At 37.1% G+C, this 8,639-nt stretch overlaps 1 long non-coding RNA gene across 1 annotated transcript in view; it reads right to left on the bottom strand.

Annotated features, from left to right (window-relative positions):
• The window catches only part of LOC111739296, a 54,599-nt gene that overhangs the window by 43,250 nt on the left and 2,710 nt on the right, over positions 1-8,639 (bottom strand). Inside the window, exons 2-3 of the long non-coding RNA XR_002780195.1 lie at positions 6,968-7,074; positions 6,323-6,406 (exon numbers count right to left, since the gene is read on the bottom strand). This is a non-coding gene — a long non-coding RNA (uncharacterized LOC111739296). The remainder of the gene's footprint in view (positions 1-6,322; positions 6,407-6,967; positions 7,075-8,639) is intronic.

Here is an 8,639-nt window from a genome sequence, read left to right as displayed (position 1 = left end):
TTTGTAACCTAAACATTCTCAATGCATCCAAGAAACTCACATTTAAAGGTACTTTTTAGTGAATGTATTTATGAAATGAAAAGTTATTTGGCCATCTTAGACATGTTTCAAACATTTGTAATTTCTTAACAATTTTTTTTTAACACAATGGAAGTTAGAATGACTTGTTCTTTATCATGTCATCCCACTTATTAAATTAGATGGCTCCTTCTTACTTGAATATCATATTTAGCTCTAGAGCCAGATCTTAACTGCTTAAACTATTTAATTTATGAATCCAACCAGGCCTGTTCCTCATCGGAGCTCATAAGTACTTCTTCCCAGGAGAGGAAGGGGAAGGGAAAGTCAATGAAAATTAAATGAGTTAATTTTGCTATTTTTAGTAAACGTGGGAAATGGGGTGATGAAAGACAAAGTTCAAACCTACTATGGAGCTGGCTGCATTTCAATTACCCCTGCTATCTTCAAATAGTTGCTGGGAAATGGGCACATTTAAATATCCTGTTGAGAACAATCATTCTCCCATCATAATATATGGTTCCCATGGATGGTCCATCTGTTCTGCCTGGGGGAGCCAGAGAGTAAAGGGACTATGTTCCCTGGCCAGCTCCACCCCTCACCTGCATAGCCTCGATTCCCTTTGTGTCACCCCTGTCGGTCTGGTTAAGGGCTTCCAAAAACAACCAAAGGAAGAAGTAAAGATGTGCAAAATGATGAAGCTGTGGGTTGTGAATCCTGTAGCATAATGATCTCCTTTGTAGTCTCTGTGGTTTTGCTTGAAGGTAGCGCTCTCTTCTGCCTTGGAGGGGATGATGCATTATATATGTTAGCTTTACTCATGGAAAGATTCTGTTTTAGATTTGTTTGATATATGCAAGCACAGAATCTTTCCATAAGTATATAACAATACTTTGTATTAGGCATTTAGTAATTCTTTATGGAACACTTCAGGAAAATGTTTTGATGCTTTCCATCAAAATTTAATGGAAATTTTATGTTCTCAACCTTTAACTGGGAAATGTAGTTTTGATTTTTTTGTCACCCACATAGCCCTCCCTCTTATTACCTCCTCAGATGATTCTACTCAGATGAATATTTAATAACATGAGATTTCCATATTCCTAATGAGATTTCCACATTTCTAATGTTTATTACTATTCCTTAAATGCTCATAAAGGTCATACTTTTCCCCAATACTAATTTAATAATCTTGAAAACAGTCAACAGTAAGAGCACAAATCCCTTAATTGGCTTTATGTAGAGAGAATGTATGACAAAGTATTGCTATATCCAATACACACAGACTCACAGAATGCAGCTCTGGTGAACGGCAGAGAGCAGGAGACGTCATTATCACTCTGCCACTTAACTACAAGAATGAGTGTGAGCTAGCTAGTCAGGGAACCTTTGAGCCTCAGTTTCCTCTTCTGTATAATATGAATGGTCCCTTCCAGGACTTTTCCTGAGAATTAAATGTGTGTGAATGAGTTCTGTAAACCATGAAATGGTATGAAACTATAAGGCATTACTATCATTATTTATATCAGCTGTCCCCAACCTTTTTGGCACCAGGGACTGGTGCTCCTGTGAGAATCTGATGACCTGAGGGAGAGCTGATGCTAGCACTGGAGAGCAGCTGCAAACACAGATGAAGCTTTGCTCGCTCACCTGCTGCTCACTTCCTGCTCTGTGGCCTGGTTCCTAAGAGGCCATGTACCGGTACCAGTCCATGGCCCAGAGGTTGGGAACCCCTGATTTATACCCATGAAATGAGAGATCTCCAGGCCTTTTAAAGAGGTCAGGGGTCTGAGAAAAGATTAGGAACTTAAAAAGAAGCCGAAAAGCTTCTTTTTAAAAAAAGCAAGGGCTAAATACTACTGTGGTGAACACATGGAGCTGGTCCCATGAGTACGCCAACACATATGAAAAACAGGCACCTGATGCCACAGTTCTATGTCTTGTTTGTGAATATTACACAGTCCAAGAATCTCCATGGCCTCCAACTTCTTGAGGTCATCGTTTTACTCAATATCAAAATATATGAGTCAATCTTTGACATCGCTCTTAGCAATATTTTTTTGGATATGTCTCCTCAGACAAGGGAAACAAATGAAAAAATAAATGAAAGGGGACTATATCAAAATAAAAAGGTTTTACGCAGCAAAGGAAACCATCAGCAAAACAAAAAAAGACAACTCACTAAATGGGAGAAAAATTTGCCAATGATAAGGGGTTAATATCCAAATTAAATAAGGAACTCATATGGCTTAATATAAAAAAAAAAATCCGATTAAAAAATAGGCAGAGGATCTGAATAGACATGTCTCCAAAGAGGCATACAGATGGTCAACGGACATATGAAAAGATGATCATCATTAATCATCAGGGAAACACAAATCAAAACCACAATGAGATACCATCATTTTTAATGGCCATCATTAAAAAATCAACAGACAACAACTGTTGGTGAGGCTGTGGTAAAAAGGTAACTCTCATGTACTGTTTGTGGGATTGTAAACTGATGCAGCCACTGTGGAAAACAACATGGAGGTTCCTCAAAAAATTAAAAATGGAACTACCACATGATCCAGCAATTCTACTTCTGGGTATTTATCTAAAGAAATCCAAAATACTAATTCAAAGATATATGCATCCCTATATTCATTTTAGCATTACCTATAATAGCCAAGATGTAGAAGCAACCTAAGTGTCCACTGATGGGCAAATGGATAAAGATGTGGTACATGTATATGCAATGGAATAGTACTCAGACATAAAAAAAAAAAAAAAAATGAAATGAAATCTTGCCACTTACAACAACATGAATGGCTCTAGAGGACATTATGCTAAGTCAAATAAGTCAGACAGAGAAAGACAAATACAATATAATTTCATTTACATGTGGAATCTAAAATTAAAATAAATGAACAAACAAAATAGAAACAAACTCATAGATACATAGGACACTTCGAATTTAATGTCAGACATCATTGCTTCCTTAAAGCCCTGTCATTTCCCACACAAGAATGTTTTATATCCATGTCTCTCCATAGGACCGGGCCTTCTATCATGTTTCTATCTAGCCCTCCCCGCCCCTACTTCTCTAGATACTTCTACTTCCTTCTTCAGGATCTCAACCCCTTCTTGAGATGCCAGTGGATTACCCCTGTTTCTGTATCATGCTGAATGATTTCACTTTTTTTTTTTAAAGTCTGTACCTCTCCCATCTCCAGTGTTCTAAGAGAGCCTGGCCTTTCACAACCAAATAGGTATGATAGATGGATGAATGGATTTAATGAATGAGATGCCCAGCTAAAACAAGGTCCCTGGCCAGAACCACAGTAGGCACTCAGCTTGTTAAACGAAACGAATAATGCTCAGAGGTGGAGATTTTTCAGGTCATCGTTACAGAAGTAATATTTGAAGCCAGGGTGATGAATGCCTTTGCCCAAGGAAAGCAGTGTGAATTCTGCTGAAGACTCAACTTTGGGAAAAATACTTATATTTAATGGATGGTCCAAACTGGCAATAGCTGAAAGCTAGGATGAGAACTAAGAGAATACGGCTTCAGAATGATGTAGGAATAAATCCTGTAGGGATTCAGAATGAGTCACCCCAAGATGTGCCTCAGTTGTACGTAGATTATTTTGAGCTCAAGGCAACTGAGACCCTGTGGGTTCAAGAGAAACTTCTGTTCCCTCTTCCCCTTAACTAACTAGAAGAATTCAAATTAGGAGTATGGTCTACGATAAGAGTTATCACCAGAAATAACTTTTTACATATGGCAGGACAAACTGATAATTACTGAACATGTGCTCTCCCTGTAATTAACTCTGATTGCCCTAGCTCACAATATTTTATGTACCTCAATTTCTCTTTCAGTCTCTAAACCTCTCATGTTTGTGGGGTCTCTGACTCTCTCAACTCTCTCACGTATGCGGGGTTCCATACATATGTATGTAATTAAATTTGGTCATTTTTCTCTGGCTAATCATGTCTATTTGATTAATAGACCAGCTGAAAGAACCTGGAGGGTAGAGCAAAGTTTCTTCCTCCCCCGCTACCTCGAACAACAAGAGTTTAGGAAATGAATGGGAAGTGAAATGTAGGACACAATAAATATAACTATTAGTTTGCTACATTCTTATGTGAATCATTTTCAAAGTTAGTAAACATTTTAAGGAAAAGAATTTTATTCCTGTAACTGGTATATTCCGGATTCTCAACTTGTTAGGACATAAGCATGAAACGGTTTTATTGCTGTCAGCATCTGTCTCCAGGTGTTTCTGTTGAATTCCCATTTCCCATAGAGTAGCAGAGCATCAGTGATCAGACCAGATTTAATAATTTTATAATTTAATAATTTCCCTAACTTTTTTGGTTATTAGACCAGCGTCATTTTTGTATTTAAGATTCAGTTCTCATTATTAAAAGAAAGAAAGAAAGAGAGAGAGAGAGAGAGAGAGAGAGAGAGAGAGAGGAAGGAAGGAAGGAAGGAAGGAAGGAAGGAAGGAAGGAAGGAAGGAAGGAAGGAAGGAAGGAAGGAAGGAAGGAAGGAAGGAAGGAAGAAAGGAAGAAAGAAAGAAAAAGAAAATAACGAGTGTTGGTAAGTATGGGGAGAGATGGAAACTCTCATAAATTGCTGGTGGGCATGTAAAATAGTACAGCTGCTGTGGAAAACAGTATGGTGGCTCCTCAAAAAGTTAAACATAGAACCACCATCAACTCTAACTGAAAAATAAAAATTAAAAAAAATAAAAATTAAAAATAAAGGTATGAAGTAAAAAAAAAATTGCCATACGATTCAGCAATTCCACTTCTGGGCAAATACCCAAAATCACTGAAAAGAGAAACTCAAACAGATAGTTGTGCATCCATGATCACTGGAAGCAAACTAAGTGTTCAATGTCGGAAGAACAGATAAATGAAATGTGACCTATACATACAATGGAAGAGTATTTGGCCCTAAAAAGTATGAAAATTCTAATATATATTGACAACATGGATGATCCTTGAAAACACTGCTAAGTGAAAGAAGACAGACACAAAAGGACAAATATTATATGATTTCATTTATAAGAAGTACCCAGAATAGGCAAATTCATAGAGACAAAAAACAGGGTGGTGGTTACCAAGGGCTGGTTGGAGGGGGAAATGGGAAGTTAGTATAGGTAAAGTTTCCATTTCCAATAATGAAAAAGTCCTGGAGATGGATGGTGGTGATGGTTGCAAAACATTATGAATGTATTAAATGCCACTGACTTGTATACTTAAAAATTGTTAAAATGTTGAATTTTATGTTATGTGTATTTTACTACAAAAAAAATTTTTTTTAAAAAAGATTCAATATTAATCATTTGAAAACTTCCATCTCAAACTAATTTGCCCAGCCCATTAGCCCCCCAGTAGCTTGCTGGCTCTGCCCCTTGATAGCTTCCGTGTTCCTGAGCCCAGGAACCATTAGGTCCCCTTCTCCAGGCTTAGAAGGACTTAGAGATCTGGGGTGGGTAGAGCTACCCCATCTTCTTTCCAGGCTCACTGTGCTTACAGCCCTTCAAACCCTGATAGATACTCCCGTGAAATCTCCAGCCTAGGAGTGAGCGTGTGACTTTCAAGTTTGTCCCCAAACCTCAGTGGCAAGGAGATTTTGTGCCATGCTCCTTGGCTCCCAGAAAGTTCACTATTACCCTTTCATCCTGCTCAGCTCCTTGTGGCCCGAAGAGAATTTTGGAGTCTGCACCTTAGCAGGAGTCCAATATCCTTGTCTTGCTGACTCTCTCCCTTACCTGGCTGTGGGATTAAAGAAACCCCTTCTCCTTTGTGGTAGGCAGAATTTGAAGCTGCCCCCCGGGGTTCCAGCCCCCTTAAATTTGAGTGGAACCTGAGAATATGATGAGCTGTCTCCTCTGTGATTATGTCACATCATATGGCAAAACAGACTTTGTAGATATAAAGATCCTAATCAGTCGACTTGAGGATAATTAGAAGGGAGATTATCCTGGATGGATAGAACAGGAATACACCATCCGCTCCCTCCCCATCACACATGGAGGAGGGAACAGCCTCCCACCATGAGTACTAACTGCACCTCCACAGAGCTTAGGACCCTCACACCGCTTCTTAGTTTGGGAAAACGGGTAGGGTTGGGGGTGCTGTCGGTGTTAGGGCCAGTTCAGATATGTTAACTGTCAGTAAGTCCTAAAGAGATGGTTAGTTCCTGGTGACCTCTTGAATTTGTAATGTAAGAAATGGTATGCACTTTTGGTTCTCAGTTGCAATTTTAGGACGAGGGAAAAAAATCCCACAACATTTGATTACTCACAGTAGATGGTAGCATCTGGTGTGATTTCCATTTTTTTTTTTTTTGTCCAGTTGTGATTCTCTTTTTTAAAACTTATTTAATAATCTAGAAATTAAAATAAAATATTTTAAGCTTATCAAAGAATTGCCAGCAAGATTCCTTTATCTTTCCATTCCCCAATATTGCAACTTGGAGATACAAGTGAGACCTTGTGCCTGACGACATAGTGACATCTAGGTGGCCCTGATGGAAATCCAGTTGTTGGGTGTATAGAGCCGGAGGGCAGACTGGACTCTCTGGCCCCATAAAGTAGTCAACTATCCTGCCTGGTGATACCTTTGTCCTCACTCCCTGACTACAGCACTAGGCAAAGTGCTCACTCAAAAGTCAGGAAATCCTTAAGTTCAGGGTCACATCAAAGAGGAAGTTATGCAGTGGGTCATGACAGAATTGTACAGAAAAAAGTGTCAGCCCTCAAACTTAGAAATTTGCTATCATGAAATCTTTTAACTGAAATGGGTTTATAAGAATTCGACTTAGTAGAAAGGTAACACAAACTATAAATGGTAAGTACTCGACTCACTAGAATCACTTTTCTTTTCAAAAGTGCTACCTGCTATGTCTGTAACACAAAGAGGACTGGGTCTCCTTGGATCCAGCTCTTACCTGCCACTCAGTTGAGGCCAGTTGCAGCTCTTGTTTAATTCTGAAATTTTCTGAAATTTCCTGAAACGAAGTTCACTCCCAAAGCACTCACAAGTGTTAGTGAAGATCTGGTGGGAAGATGGAGAGAGTTAAGACACTTGCATAGGAAATTTCCTAAGGCTGCAGGTTCCCCAAGCCATTTCCAAACCACTGTCAGCTTTGCTTTCTCCGTCTATAAACCGAAAACTAGCCAGAGGTCAGCAGAAGCAAAACAAGTTGTTCTCAGACAAATTTTAACCACCAATTGCTTTTTGGGCTTTTCTTTAGAACCTCCAGGTCATAATTTCCTCATCTGTAGAAGTATAATAATTATTTCCTTTTTTATTAAATCAAGAAATTTCACTAGTAATTCATCCTTGATGTACATCAATCTCCTTCTCTTCTTTCTATCATCTATCTATTGAATGTTTGATATAAACTGGACTCTATGCTATGCACACTGGCATTTATTGTCTCATATAAAAATAATATGTCTCTGTTGATTTATAAAAGTAACAGTCACAACAGAAAATTTAAAACATACACAATACTATAATCATGTAATCAGAACCAAAAACAGTAACTTTCATCCTTTTGATAAAGTTCCTTCTAGTTTGTCCATATACATATGCATTTTCCATAGCTGAAGTAATAATTTACATACAATTTTGTAATGTTCTTTTCCCCCTTAATAATAATTTAGGTATTTTGTGTTCACAAAAAATTCCTCATTTTTAATAGCTACATAATAGTTTATTTGAACTTCCCCTTAGTAGTTAGCTCTGTGTGTGTGAGTGTGTGTGTGTTTGTAATTATTTTGGATGTTTTATTGTTCTAATTTTCTGACATTACAAAAAAAGGAGACAGTTCATATCTTTATGCACAAATCTTTGTGCTCATTTCTGATTATTTCTATAGAATCCCTAGAGATGGAATTATAGGGTCAAAGTGTATAAATATTTTTAAGGCTCTTGAAATAGTTCATGAAATTGCTTTCCAATAGAGTTATATAAACTTATGTTTCCACTAATAATATATAAAATTGCCCATTTCACTATACTCCTGCCAGTACTGAATATTAGAATTTAAGAACATTTTTTTCTAATAGTACAAACACTGTGTATTATTTTAAATTTTTATTCTTTAAATTACTAGGTAGTCTAAACACTTTAAAAATAATTACAAACACACACACACTCACACACACACAGCTAACTACTAAACATTTTTATTTTCTTTTTGAGGAAATTTTTTCATTGAATTATTAGAGTTTTCTTATCAATTTGTGTGTACTCTTGTATTAATAAAATTAACTGTCGGATTTGCTATATTTATCCTTTCCAAATTTTGTTCATAAAATATTTAGTTGTCAGAATTTCAAATTTTTTATGTAATCTAGTCTAATGGTTATTTCCTGTATGATTTTCCCATTTCTTTTCTTCTCCCATCTTGAGGTTACATAAAGATTTGCCTAAGTTTTCTCCTAGGTTTTAAATTCTTTAATGCAGCTGAAATTTCTTTTAGCACATAATGAAAGTTAAGGGCTCAACCTGATTAAATTTTTTAAAAGTACTAGTTTTCTCAAGCCCATTTATTGAGAATCCATCTCTTTATCATTTACTTTAGATGACTTTTATCATATATCAAAGTCTAC

Source organism: Pteropus vampyrus, unplaced genomic scaffold, assembly GCF_000151845.1.
Source record: "Pteropus vampyrus isolate Shadow unplaced genomic scaffold, Pvam_2.0 Scaffold49, whole genome shotgun sequence".
Taxonomy (NCBI): domain Eukaryota; kingdom Metazoa; phylum Chordata; class Mammalia; order Chiroptera; family Pteropodidae; genus Pteropus; species Pteropus vampyrus.
Note: the sequence above shows the minus strand (reverse complement) of the source record. Positions and strands in the feature narration are given on the sequence as shown.